The sequence below is a fragment of the Penaeus monodon genome, chromosome 42 (genome assembly GCF_015228065.2).
Source record: "Penaeus monodon isolate SGIC_2016 chromosome 42, NSTDA_Pmon_1, whole genome shotgun sequence".
Lineage (NCBI taxonomy): Eukaryota > Metazoa > Arthropoda > Malacostraca > Decapoda > Penaeidae > Penaeus > Penaeus monodon.
In genome coordinates, this window is record NC_051427.1 from 16,435,478 (window position 1) to 16,448,405 (window position 12,928).

Genomic DNA, 12,928 nt, shown 5'->3' on the forward strand with positions numbered 1-12,928 from the left:
AAGCAATCAGTGTTTTTTTCAGTTCAACAAAGAGCAACAAACCTCTTACATTGATAATGAGCTTAGACTGGTTCTTTATTTGATGATAAAACACCAGGTAAGTCTTAGGCTCTTTATCTTGTCAAAATATTTTTGGCATTAGCAATTGCCAGTACACTTAGATGCAGAGAGAGTGTACATGTATAGTGCATACTGAGGTGAAGACAATGTTTGCCAGGGGGTGTTGGTGGGCACAGCCACCCATAATACTCCCCTTTCACAGTGCCCAAAGGCACACCCAGTCTCGGCAATTTAGATTGTTGAATAAATTGTGTAATGTGGAATTGGGGACTTTGTCTCTGGTGAGTGCATCTGTACTGTAAAGAATTACTGGAATGAAGAAAATATGTTGTGACTAATGATATGCGAAGAGCAAGATTGGTTTAAGGTCCTGGGGGCAGAACCCCTGATAGGAAAATATGGCGATAGGACTGGAGTCTAGGGATGAAATCTCTGGGTTAGGAATGTTTTTGGTTCACACTCCAATGTTTGTGTATAACCCAGGATTGACTGGAGCACAAAGGACTAGGAACTTTCATTTTATCATTTCCAATTGAAAATAACAAAAAGATCATTCATATTTCAGTGTGAATAAATGAGACCAGGAATAATAATTGCAAGGTTGAATGCCTGTGTTAGTTAAACCCCTCGAACTGGGCCCCAGTATTTAAAAAAGGAGAGAAATAGTAAGGTAAAAAGGTAAAAAGTAAGGTAAAATATGAAGGAAATGAAATAGTATGTATATATGTATTTATGTGGATTGGTTGCAATCACTGATGGGGACTGCCCTCCCCCAACCCCAGTGGAGGATGACTGCTGGTCACATTTAGGGATACGCACTAACTGTGAAAGATAAGTTCATCCTGCTACACACGCATGCACACTTATTCATTCATTCATTCATCATTCATTCATTCACTTACCCAACTCACCCACTCACTCACTCCCCTATTCACTCGCCCACTCACTCAGCCACTCACTCACCCACTTACTCACCCACTCACTCACCCACTCACTCACCCACTCACTCACTCACTCACTCACCCACTCACTCACTCACTCACTCACCCAATCACTCACTCACCCACTCACTCACTCACTCACTCACTCACTCACTCACCCACTCACACTCACCCACCCACTCACTCACCCACCCACTCACTCATTCACTCACTCACTCACTCACTCACAAACTCATGCAATCACTCACACCACTCACTCACTCACTCACTCACCCACTCACTCACTCACTCACTCACTCACTCACTCACTCACTCACTCACTCACTAACTCACGCAATCACTCACTAACTCACCCACTCACCCACTCAACTCACCACTCACCCAATCACTCACTCACACTCACTCACTCACCCACTCACTCACTCACCCACTCACTCACTCACCCACTCACGCAATCACTCACTCACCCACTCACTCACTCACTCACCCACTCACTCACTCACTCACTCACCCAATCACTCACTCACTCACTCACCCACTCACTCACCCACTCACCCACTCACTCACTCACTCACTCACTCACCTACCCACCCACTTACCCACCCACCCACCCACCCTCCCTCCCTCCCTCCCTCCCTCCCTCCCTCCCTCCCTCCCTCCCTCCTCCCTCCCTCCCTCCCTCCTCCCTCCTCCCCCACCCACCACTCCACCCACCTACCCACCAACTCACTCACCCACTTACTCACTCACCCACTTACTCACCCACTCACCCACTCACTCACTCACTCACTCACTCACTCACTCACTCACTCACTCACTCACTCACTCACACAGGCACACACACACACACACACACACACACACACACACACACACACACACACACACACACACACACACACACACACACACACACACACACACAGGAAGATTGATGTACATATGTATGTATGTATAGTTATCATAACAATTTTTTCAAAATTTGATTTTTCTGCAGGTGGGTCAAGTGACCGTGGTCGAGATGGAGGTGCAGGCTCTTCAGGGTCACTGGCCAAAAAATCTAAGCCTGGATTTAGCGGCAGCGGAGCCAGTGTTCGTTCAGGAATTCCAAAGCAAAGTACCGGTGACATGGTCAACCTGCTCAGTGAAGAATGGGAAAATGTGGCAGCTGAGGTGAACTTTCATGGTTATTTGTTTGTAGTATTTTGTTTATAATGACAGCTAACCTGATGGCCCTATATAACAAAAAAAGCACACCATGTCCATTGGCTCAGTAAGTGCTTCGTTGTCAAGGTGTCAGTCAATTATTAGTCCTACCTATCTTAGCTATTTACCCTCTTCCTTGATTTTTTAATTTGATTTTCTTACGTTATTAGTATTTTAACCCTTTCCCGACGGTAGTATTCATAGTGGCCTGGGCCCCACTGCCGGGGGCATATATCGTCACCCTAGCATGCGCGACCGCTCATGCCAAATACCAGCATCCCTTGCCATTTCTTCGTAATACTACGAGCATATGTTGTATTTTCAGTTATATTATTTTCTAAAGTCTCTATTTGCCATATTTCCTGGTAAATCAAGACTGAAGGATATTTTTGTTGTTATATAGACTCCATAGTAAAATAAGCAGTGTGTGGCATCATGGAGTTGAAGTTGTATTTTTTTTTTTTTTGTCTGTTTTTTTGTCTTTTTTTTTTTGTAAAAATGCAGAAAAAACAATACATCATTGTTCAGTGGCAGAAGATCTATTGTTTGACGTGATTTAAAAAAAAAAAAAAAAAAAACATTGCATGTCCATACATACACCATGGCATGTACGTACATGACCCTGGCAGATAGTCCAGTCATGCCATGGCATGTACGTACATGCCACCCATCAGCAAAGGGATAATAACAGTTTAATATTCATAATGTCAATAATAATTATAATATCAATATTAATAGCATAAAAAAAAAATTCCCAAAAAATTCAAGAAATGGTGAAATAGATGGGTGACTCCTTGATCACTGAGTACATGTGGAGCCATTTCTGTACAACAAAATGCCAAAAAATACAGTATTGGTGGTTAAGAATGGATCCTGATTGGTTTACTATTTTTATAATTGTGTTTATGCAACTTTATAAAGAATTGGAGTTAATGAATTTGTTGAATTTTTCCAGGTTGACCCCAATGACTTGATACCCTTTATTGAAGCTGGGGAAGAATATGGTGACAACTCAGAGCCGTACTTGTGTGGTGCAGTCAAGACTCTAAGAGCACAGAGGACTAAGCCTGACAATTTATTGTGCTTTTCTCTCATGTACTTGGCCAAAGTAAAGCCACATCTCTTCAGTCGTTCAGAAATGGTCACTGAAGCTTTTAGTTCCCTCCTGAAGAGAGATCATTCAATGACCTACAAGGGCAAAGGGAATGCAGCTGTCTCTGTCCTAGCTGCTAATATCTTGCTGGCTGCATACCAAGATGAAAAGTCCTGGCCTGACATATTTGTGCGTGTGTACATTGAGGACTCCTTGGGAGAACGCATATGGGTTGATCATGAAGACTGTAAGGGCTTTGTGGATAACATAGCGACAGCTTTCAGAACAAAGATGCCTCCAAAAAGTCTCCTGTACCCTGACCTCGGCATGGGCAGCAGGCAGGACTGTCCCTCTCCTCCTGTATCAGGGGGATCTGGAGGTGCTGACTCAGGTGATGGAGACTCAGAACTTTCTCTGGAATGTAAGGAAAGTCTAGATGTTAATGTCACTAATCGCTATGCAGGCATAATGTCAGAAGTAGAGGAAATGGTTATGGAGGCTGTGCAGCATCAGTTAGGTGTGCGGCATCAAAATCCAGATGCTGTCGCACGAAATTCTATCAGGTTTTTATCATCTGTGTGTGGTATTTTAGAGGTTAGAAGGCAAGTTGCACAGAGGCTGGAAATGTGGTTACAAAGCCCTAAATTACAGAGACCAGCTACAGAACTCCTAATGTCCCTGTGTTTAAACTGTAACACACATTCCCAGTTGGATATAGAGTGTATAAGCCACATAATAAGGATCAGGTTGAAGCACAAGCCCCTCATAAACCAATACATGTCTTGCCTACGAGAGCTTCTTGCAGCTCATCCAGATAACATTCCTTCAGTGATGAAACACACATTATACAATGAGCTGTCACAGGCAAGAAATCCAAGCAATATGTCCATACTCTCTGTTATCTTCCAGTTTGCTCCTGAACATGCAGCAATCATTTTAGCAGAAGAGTTCCAAGAACTCTTATGTAACAGGGAAGATTTTTTGCGTGCTTTGAGAGCATTGCTACGAGAGATAGTCAGGGCTCTGAGACATGACATGCAATTTCAGAAGTTCTGTCAGGGACTCATGAAAGAACGCAAGGATCCAACATTTCGTGACACTTTTGAGTTCAAAGAAAGGATGTTTCATAGTACAACAGATCTGATTGTTCTCACCATCTTTGTGGCCATTTCTCCTCAAGTTCGAGAGAGTGCCACACAAATGTACCGTGGTGAGCACAGAGATCCTGAAATTGTGAGACGATACCAGGAAATGGTGGCCTCCATCCAGCGTGATGCCATTCACTGGATGTATCGGGTTGTTCCAAAGTGTTACAACCCAAGCAAAGAAGAGTATACAAGGTGCTTGCACAAATTGCTGATGTTTGAACAGGCAGAAGTTTATTTCATAAAAGACAACTGGCCTACTGAAAATGACCGTCCACTGTATTTTCGCTTAACTTCAGATATTCCAGTGAAACAAGAAACTTTGACAAGGTTGCTGATGATTGCAGTCATGAAAGATCAGTGGATCAAATCACAGGATCTGATAGAATTAGTTGACAAGTTAATCAAAAGAGCTGCATCCCTCTCCAGTGATGATATGGAAGTTTTGAGAATTGATGATACAAAGGTGATAGAGCTAATCTTCAATCTTTGCCCTTACATTCCTCCAGAGAATTCTCCACTACCCCAGGGCTATAGACCTCCAAAAACAGCAATTGCAAATTTGTACTGGAAATCATGGATGATGCTCTTACTTATAACTGCACACAATCCCACTGTGTTTGGGCTTCTTGCTTGGGAATCATACCCAACACTGCGTACACTGATGGAAATGTGCATAACAAACTCTTTCGTTTTTCCTCCTCCAACACTAGCAGCAGGGAGAAAGGAGAAGAAATGACCAATCAAGAATTACATCTGTGTGCCCTTGAAAGACAACAAATCCTTGACTTTGAGTCTCACTTGGCACAGAAAACCATCACAGAACAAAACAGTTTGCTTTTGAGTCAACTAATAACCATGGATCCTACAGGACCTGCAAGAAAACCCCCTCCTATTGTCTTGGATCAACTGAAGGCACTTAACGCTTCACATAAGATTGGACACCTCTTGTGCCGAAGTCGCAATCCAGACTTTTTGGTTGATATAATCAGCGTCAGGGTGCCTCTCAAAGCATGCCATGGTTGGCAGAGTTGGTCCAGAGTAGTGAGGGAGCTTTCTCTGTACTTCCTGTCCAGTGTCTGTGTGAGTTCCTCCTCAGTGAAACTGGAACAGGGAGTGGAGGGGGAGATGGAGCTGCAAGACATCACCAGTTGTTTTCAACATTTGCGGTCACTGTTACGGGCTCCTCGCCAGAAGATGGAGTGAGTGTTGAGATTCTAGACTACTTTCTACGACGCCTTAGTTCCCAGCAGGCCACAGCTCGCATGCAGGCAGTACGAGGGCTCCAGTTGGTTGTGGCTCCACTGGGAGACCCAATGGAGGTAGATGGGGAGTCTCATACTCCACATGCTTGGCTTCTCCAACACTTGCCAAATCTTCCTGGGTTTGACCTGGTTCAAGGTGTGGCAAGTCAAGCTCTCCGTGCAGCTTGTCAGATTGAAACAGACCCACATGCAGTGAGTGCATATATACGGTTCTTGGCAGTGCACACAAGAGACGATCCTCTCCAAGACCAGGCAGAGTTGGTGCAGGATATGGCACAGTTAATTGTTGAGCGTTGTACAATGATTTCAGCCATTTTGCCAGTGCCTGAGAGACCCAACCAACCCTTCCAGCATGCTCACAATACTCTCAAAGCCCTTCTAATTATATTTATCAACTATATGAGAGGTGTGCGACTACCTCCAAGAGAGTCTTTCACATGTCAGAAAGTCAGGATCAGGTGCGCGTTCAGTGGGCATCTGGGGAACAAGCTGTTATGCACATACTTGTCGTTCATGCATGGTCATCCTTCTCACTCATGGACCTGACAACAGTCCTGAACTTTTCCATGAGTTGCTGACAACATGGTTCCCAGAGCAAGAGGAAATGCCTCAAGCTTTCCTGGTAGACACATCAGAAGAGGCTCTATTATTACCAGACTGGCTGAAGCTGAAAATGATTAGGTCAACTGTTCCACACCTTGTTGATGCAGCTCTAAAGGTAATCTGATTGTTATAATGAATGCCAGTAATTAGTCAATGTGTAAAAATCAAATAATTTGTATTTATCATAGAAATAGGGAGAGTTAGAGATGCTTTAAAACTGGCACATTGAGAGATGTCAGAAAAGAAAAAAAGAGAATTAATGTTTTTTTTTTTTTTCAGGGCACATTGAGAGATGTCAGAAAAGAAAAAAAGAGAATTAATGTTTTTTTTTCTTTCAGGACTTGGAACCATCACAATTAGTGCTATTTATTCAGTCATTTGGAATACCTGTTGCCAGCATGACCAAATTACTTTGTGCCTTGGATGTTGCTGTGAACACCAATGAGGAAGCTGTGGCAGCTGCTGTCTTGGATAAAAGCCATAAAACATATATGGCACAAACTTGTTGAGGCAAGTATTTTATGGTTTTAAGAAAATTCTCTTTCCAAACATGATTTAAGACTTTAAGGGTGTTTAGACAAAATGTATTACCATGTACTTTAGCTTTCTTATTAACCCATTCAATCCAGTTGCTTCACAGCAGTCACATGGCCCAAAATACAGGCATTAGGCTTACATGTACGGCTACTCAGACAGGTGCACGGCTTGTAGGCTGGGTGCACATGAACACTTGTGTGTGGTAACATGACTCCATCCCCCCCCCCCCTTTGCAATGTTATTTTCCCTTTTTATGGACAAGTGTTTAAATTTTTTTCCACATTTTCCAAACTCCACATTTGTCATTTGATTTGCTTTATCCAGGTGGTAATAGACTGTTTTCTTTGCACAGACTCCATATCGCTTCTCTAGGTATTCCATATCTCTGTGCAAGAATAATAACACTAAGTAACACTTTTTTTTTTCATACTATATAATTTTTTGTAATACAACCTATGCCGGCAATGAAGGCAGCCAGGAATAGAATGCTGAGCATGGAAATAGTGTGTCCCTCCCAGTCTCTTCTTGTCATGGCTCAGGACACTACATTCCACATGTGTTTGTCAATGGAAATAATGCAGAACCCCATATCTAAATGCCAAATGAGTCTAATCACCCTCCAAGGTTTATTCACTTGTGGCGAGTCTTTCCCATCACTCTGGCCTTCAGTTGAAATAATCACAACTGCAAGCTTGCATCACCGTGGCCCACAGCCAAATTCTCCGTTCACATCACCCACACCTGAGTATTATGAAATTTCCTGCTGTCTCATTTGATGTGATCATGAAGGTTTTGCATGAACTTATCTTAACCCAGGTCGCTGGGAAAATGCCGTGCTCATTTTTTTTGTTAAATATCTCTGCACATAGATAGCTCTGCAGGTGCTTAGTCACAAAGGAGTCAATTATTAGATCTTGTGACCTTACCTGATTTCACCTTTCCTTGAATTGGCAGTTTGAAACTTTTTTTTTTTTACTAATGCTATGAATATCGATAGTGTTATATTTATTATAAATATTATAATTACTATAATGTTATAGACATTAGCAATATAAGACAGCATAAAATATTTTTAAAAATCAAGGAAAAGAGTAAACAGGCATGACAGGTAATACTTGTAATTGGCTCATTGGTGACACAGTACAAGTGTAGCCATCTATGTGTAAAATCAATTAATAAAGTAAACTCACAGGTGGCATTGGGTTAACCTAAGAATGAATGCCCTGACAAGGGCATATTTTATGAGCTTTTATGGCTTTGAAAGGATTATTTTTTTCAAGCTACAGTCTTCCAAAGTCAGCCTAAAGTTTGTTTCAGTTCTTCCATTGAAAAGTAGTAATTGGCTTGTTCAGTATCAAAGACAGATGAGGAAAAAACATTGTCCCTCACATTTCTAATTTGTATCTTGTGTGATAATTGTGATATTAACTTACATGGCTAGTATGCTCCAATTATTTCCAGTTCCATTTACTAAAACATTACATAGATATTTCTATATGAAAAATGTTGAATATTTCTTTTGAACTTGGTATTGTTGCACTGCAGGAAAGATTAGCCTCTAATCCAGTTTTATCCATGTTTAGGTTCAACACAGAGGGGAGCCAGAGGGGGCCATGCATTTGCTGCTACTCTTGGTGAACGCGATGACATGGATGTTGTTGGTGAAAGACCACCACCTATACGACCTCTGGTGACTGCTCTCAATGTAAGAGACTTTTAACAATTACAGAAGAAAATGTGTATGATTTATACAGTTTGCATTGTCAAATTTCAGATTTCTTTGTTTGGTTGTTGAGAAAGAAATAATTATTGTTGTCATTGTTAGTTTTAAAGTATTGTTATCAGTGTTATTATTATCATCATCATCAGTTTTGTGGTTATTGTTATTCTTCCTAATCATCATTATTATTATTATTACTACTACTAATACTACTACTATATATTTATATTATTATTATTTTTTATTATTTTTGATTATTATTAACTGATATTGTTAATTATTGTTATTGATTTTTGTTATTATTATTATTAAAAGATACTAGTCTTATTATTAATTGTTACTATCATCATCATCATCACCATCATCACCATCATCATCATCATCATCATCATCATCATCATCATCATCACATCATCACCATCATCATCATCATTGTTGTTATTGTTATTGTTATTGTTATTATTATTATTGTTACATTTATTGTTATTGTTAGTTATTGATATTATTATTGTTATTATAGTTATTAATGTTATTATTATTATTATTATTATTATTTTATTATTATTATTATTATATTATTTATTATTGATTATTATTATTATTATTATTATTATTATTATTATTATTGTTATTGTTATTTTTGATATTATTATTAATATTATTATTAATATTATTATTATTATTATTATTATTATTATTATTATTATTATTATTATTGCTATTATTATAATGTCGATATTAATGCTCAGGATTTTTATTCAGAATATTCAAGAGGAATTATTATAAACTTGGTATGAATGGTGTTTTTATTAACACATACATACATTATCAAGTGATTTTATTAGACTCCTCTCAGATGGATTGCTTGTACAATATAAAATATAAAAGTATTCTTCACTCACTAAGGATTTGATGACAGATGACCAAGGCATGTGATCGTAGATTTTAAATACCTATAAAATTTACATTTTAGCTCTCACTATTGATAAAATTTAATGTATTCCAGGTCTCACAGTTATTGCATACAGAATTAAGCAAGAATGAGGTGCAGTCATTTGTGCTACAGTGTTTCACCAACGACCTTCTTCACAGAGAACACAAAAAACAGGTATGTCGCTGTCTTTTCATGTAGTTATTTCAACTAAAAGTAGCAAAAGGATTAAAAAATATATATTTCACATTTTATAGCTTTAATGTTGTGAAAAGGATGGCTTTCATAATGAAATTACTTGCATAGGTTCAAGATACAATGAGGGTACTACAGAGACACTTCAGCCGTGAGATAAGCAGGCAAGATCCTGAAGGACCATATATCAACGAGTTCCTGAATAGTCTTACAGCTATTGTGCAGTCTCCGGTAAGATAACTTTCTCGCTTTCCCATTTTATCTTAATAATATGCATATGAACATATTGAGAGATACATATATGTATGCACAAACAAAATTATATACATTTGTATTTCTTTGAGCTAAAATCAGTTTCAGCAGACTTTTCCTTTCTTCCAGAAGCATGCACCTAGTTTTGTTGCTGGATTACATGATCACTACATCCATTCAGCGTCCTTATTCCGTATGTTGCGCAATCTGCACAACAAGAAAGGTTGCGAGAAACTGTATGCTCTCACATGCCAGTTAGTTGCCTTTATCCTTCAGATGGCTCCGGAAAGAAAGTCTCCCTTAACCAATGTTCTTAACACCTTTAACACTGAAGAATTCCCAGGCAAGAAGATTAAGAAAAAGGAGCCAGAAGTTGAAGTTGATGTATCTTCTACTCAAGCAGTTCTGATGCACCTAGCTAGCATAGAACCAAGCCAATTGGAAAAGGAAATATGCCGTGTTGTTGGTTGTGCCATGAAAGGAGGGAAAATGGCACCTGTAGTGGGAGCCATGTCACAGCTTTTATTGTCAGGAATGACAGTAAAGCAAGGCAAGGAGGTTCAAGGAGGGCCAAGTGCACCTACTGCTTTACTTCTAGACTGGCTACAAGTTCTTGACCCAGAGCTTGAAAAGGGGTCTGATCAACTCCAACAAATTCTCCTCTTCAAAAAGCGTCCTGGTAATGATCACAAAGAAGGAGGATACAGCCAAGCTTATCTTCTGGCTGCATTTACGCACCAAGCAAGATGGGACACTCTGGAACACTGTGTTCGTGCTCTTTTGCGTGTGCACAATCCTGTTCTAGATGCTGCTGCTGTGTTAAGCTTTGTTTGGGCTGTACTGCATGTACCCAAGCTGTGGCAAGGTAGGGAACGCAGAACACCACGACATGCCCCTCAAGAAACACTTTTATCATTCAGTACATCAGAAGTGGTACACATAGCTCAGTATATGATCACAGAATGTCAGAGTTCTTTGGATGGAGGACGTGGCACATTACCTCTTGAGACACATCTGCCTTTACTTCTACATAGTATTGATAATTCAGTGTCTGCCATTCAGGCCTTGGCTGAACACTTGGCTGAGATATCTCTGGATGAGATATCTCAGGGTACTGGTCCATGTCAGCAGGCAGCAGGACACTTATTATATCACCTATATCTCAGATTGCCAAAAGATTTTTCTACATTCCAGCAGGAACAATGACAAAAATTGTATCTGCTGGGGCATCTGGTGGCAGAGCTCAAGAAAGTGGAGCAGATGTGGCTCTGCATACACTTTTTACTATGTTTAGCTGCACCACATCCAGGTAGAGATTTTCGCAGGCGTATGTCTGATCTTGAAGCAGCTGTACGCAAACAAGCAGCAGCACATCCTTTAATTGTTCTTCGGCATTTGCCTCTATTAGCTGCTTCACTCAAAGGGACAAATCATCTCCAGCTAACAGCATTGAGAGCAAGCAACTATCTTGAACTATTCTCCATGGTCTTGGTGTTTTAGAACTTTTACAACCTCTTCTGTTGCTCCACAGCATCATGATGCTCTCATTCCCACACTGGACAGCTTCATGGCCTATTTAAAGCTCATGGTAGAATGCATGAGCTAGAACACCTGCTAGTTCGTTTTTCACACCTCTTAATGGAATGGGTTGGGTGTCAGGGAGGACCTGCAGGAAAACCTACTTGTGTACACATTCTAATCTTCTTGCAACACTCCAAAAGCATTATCCAGACATTGCTGCTGTTCGATCATTAGCTGCTATAGCTGCAGCACGTGGCATGGATCAGCCAAAAGAGTCTTCCATGACACAGCAGTCAGGTGTTGAATTTGGTCAGACGTCAGGAGGGTCACAGGGTCCTTTGCCTCACCTTGGGTCATGGGTCAAGTTGGAGATTTACAAAGTCGACTTGAGTCTTCAACTTTACCTGAGGAACAACTTGACATTCTGAAGAAAGTCAGTGATCTGCCTGATCGTTGGGTCAATGCTGCTCTCCCTTCATTCACGCATACATTTTGTGAGGGCATTGTAAGCACACATAAAGAGGTCAGGCTATTTTGCTGGGATTTACTTTCTCGATTATTACACCAGCGACTGCTCTTGGAGGACGAGTTGGGCAAGCAGTTTTGGCTGCTCTAAAGTGTGAAGACTCTGCAGTTGTGGAAACTGCCCTAGAACATTTGCCAGAAGTAATCCTCCTCCTCCATAATCAAGCACCAGATCTCCTAAGTGCAGCATTCATATCTACACTTACAGCATCATCTAATATCACAGCTTCACTTAGTGAGGCTCTGACATTGCTGCATCTTCACACAGGGTCCTAATGGATGCAGCCTCTTACCTGTTGTTTTCATATAATAAAGATTTTCAGTGTTTGTGTTTTTTTTTATTTAATCTTTCCTAAAAGTGTTAGATTATTTTATGTTCATTAGATTAGAAGTTTAGATTTTTAACCCCCCAATCCCTTGCCTGTTGTTGTCGTGGGGGGGCTTAGGAGGCGGAGACTGGGACCCAATGATGGGGAACTCCCCAACCTTGGGACTCAGCCCTCGACTCAACTAATTTTGCATGGTCTTTTTTCCTTCCCACTTTTCGTTTCTGTCCCTTCACCAAACCCTTCTGCTATCCACCTCCTAAGGTGTGAGAGCCGTGCTGAAAGGATGAAAGGCTGACTTTGTGCCAGTCCTGAACGGCCTAGGGAGCCATGGGCACGGTATTCCCCTGATTTAGTTACCTAGCCCTTACCCCTCAAGGGGACCCTGAGGGGTGGACTGTTTTTATCCCCAACATAACACAGGCTTACCATGGCCAGTAATGAAAACATATCCCCACTATTAGGGGCAAGCCTCAAATAGCCCCAACGATGTAAACCCCACCGATTCCCTGACCCAGGCTCTCCTTTGACCACGGCTCTGAACACTGCAAAACTACCCCCTCATCAATGCCTACTAGTACAGTAGCAACAATCAACCCTTAAGGAAC

At 40.8% G+C, this 12,928-nt stretch overlaps 1 pseudogene; it reads left to right on the top strand.

Moving 5' to 3' along the window:
• The window catches only part of LOC119599449, a 13,391-nt pseudogene extending 1,070 nt beyond the window's left edge, over window positions 1-12,321 (top strand).
• The last annotated feature ends 607 nt before the right edge of the window (window positions 12,322-12,928 follow it).